We start from the raw sequence: 2,598 nt of genomic DNA, 5'->3' as shown, positions 1-2,598 counted from the left end.
TATCTATCTATCTATCATCTATCTTTTATCTATTATCTATCATCTATCTGTCTGTCATCTATCTATCTATCTATCTATCTATCTATCTATCTATCATCTATCTATCATCTATCTATCATCTATCTATCATTTATCTATTATCTATCATCTATCTGTCTGTCTATCTATTTATCTATCTATGTGTCTATCATCTATCTATCTATCTATCTATCTATCTATCTATCTATCTATCTATCTTTTATCTATTATCTATCATCTGTCTGTCTGTCTGTCTATTTATTTATCTATCATCTATGTATCTTTTATCTACTATCTATCATCTATCTGTCTGTCATATATCTATCTGTTTATTATTTCATAGAGTAATTTTGTTACCTATCTTGGTATGCATATCTAAAGTACAAACAAGAAGATAAACTCTTGGGCACTAAATTTTATCAGATTTTGTTTTTTGAAGGTGAAAATATGCTAAATACTGAATTAATGTTAGAATTATAACTGGAGACAGATGTGTGGGAATTTGTGTGTATTTAGCTTTTAAAAGTTGGCTTCAAGTGCCACCTTCATGTGGCTAGCAATAAGACATCATTAAAAGAACAGTCTAGTTTTCATGGTAGGAATTTTCCTTGAATGGTATTTGCATGTTTTCAAATTAAATTTCACAGAATATTTGTGGTAGTGTCTCATAATGCTAACTTTCTCTTATTAATTTAAAGGGCAAAGTTTCACACTGACCAAGTTTGAATTACAGCCCTCAAATTTGTGTGTGTGTGTGTGCGTGTGTGTGTGTGTGTGTGCTTGTGTGAAGTGCACCTCCTGTGAATGAACATTTAGAAGAACTAGTTTAACTTCAGTTATGATTCTTTTCTTTTGCACCCCAGCTAATTTTTGATAAATTCTCTCTCTGAATCAAGAGCTCACTGTTTTGCTTAGATTGTCTGGCAAATGAGCCCTATAAACTGCCTTCCTCTGCCTGTTCCCCACTGGGAGTGTCAGCCCATATCACAAGGCTTGTGAGTCCTGGAAATAATACTTCTTGTTTTCTTGTGTGTGAAGCAAATACTATACCCATTGAGATTATTCCACAATGCTTCACATATTTTAGAAACAAAACCTGCTAACCTTTTGTTCTATGTTCCATCATGATTTTTTAGAATTAAAAGGAAGAAAAATGCATATTGAAATCATTTGTTTCATCTAGTTCATCAATGTTACTGTTGAAGAGCTTGACTCCTGGAGTGTTGACATGAACTGAAATGATGTTCTTCTGCTGTCCTTGTCTGATAAGAATAAAGGCTCCCTTCCTTTTGTACTGCCAGTGTTCTTGCACATGGGTTTCCATTTAAATAATTCACACACCTCGGAAACAAAACCTCATAATTAGTAGGGATGGGCTTACTAATGCTTGCGCTTACAGCCTCTTCTTTTAAAGGACTGTATTTTTGCTATATCAGTGTTTCAGATTTAAGGTTCATAATTTATTGATGATATCCCTCATATTGTATAGTATATTTTATAAGTGATATTTCTGCTGAATGTATAAGCGCTAATCCACTTCAACAGGACTTGATATACAGAGTCATGTTTCACAGGTAACCTCAATCTTATTTGCAGTAGCAAAAATATTTTAAAATATTTTCTGGGGTGCAATACTAGTGTATACTTCACCATATTTATATAAATTGCAAATGCAATAGTGTTTAAAGTTTATTTAATGGATTTTTCATCTAGTAGCTTATAAAGAAACTGTTTGATAATAGTGTAGGAGTTATTCTGCACAAGTGGATGCATGCAATATATTGGAGACTGTGCATACCTCACTAATAATTCATGACATATATGGTCCATGTTAACAGAAAATTTATCAGAATGTTTTCAGTTTAATGCTGTAGAAATATCAAATCAAAAGCAAACTCTTATATCTCCTAAATGCTTTCATGAAAAACTGAGATATTCAAGGAATTTCAAGTGAAAACACCAGTTTCTTGGCTACCAGAACACTGAGTCCTAAATGGCTATACAGTTAGATGTCTCATCATGTTACTGCTTTTTACCACTGAGTTGAATATGTTCTATGCAGCAAAGCTCTGAAAAATAAAGCATCATCAATGTATTGAAGACTGGACATATAATTACATATTTATTAATTACATACCTTTATTTTTTTCTCTTTCATGTCCATTCATCAATTTCTTCAATAAGTTAGTTTCCACAACTGTAAGATCATATTTTGTGCAGATGCTTTATAGAACAATAAATACCAAGCAAGAAATATTCTTCATTTTATGCCTAGAAAAATAGGCATTCTGGGGATGGAGAGATGTTGCAGTGGTTAAGAGAGCTAGATACTCTCTCAGAGGATACAGTTTGAATTACAAGCATCAACATGCAATCTCACAAGTATCTCTAACTCCAGTTGCAAGGGGTGGATCACTCACTCTCTTCCAGTATCCACAGGCATCAGACATACACGTGATCCATGCAGACAAAACACTCCTCCACAAAGGAGAAAGTTTAAGAATAATATGCATCTACATAGCTCAGTAATCGGATATTTATCAAATTGCCTGGATCATCAAGATTACATTGGAACACAGA

Source organism: Microtus ochrogaster, chromosome 19 (genome assembly GCF_000317375.1).
Source record: "Microtus ochrogaster isolate Prairie Vole_2 chromosome 19, MicOch1.0, whole genome shotgun sequence".
Classification (NCBI taxonomy): domain Eukaryota; kingdom Metazoa; phylum Chordata; class Mammalia; order Rodentia; family Cricetidae; genus Microtus; species Microtus ochrogaster.
Note: the sequence above shows the minus strand (reverse complement) of the source record.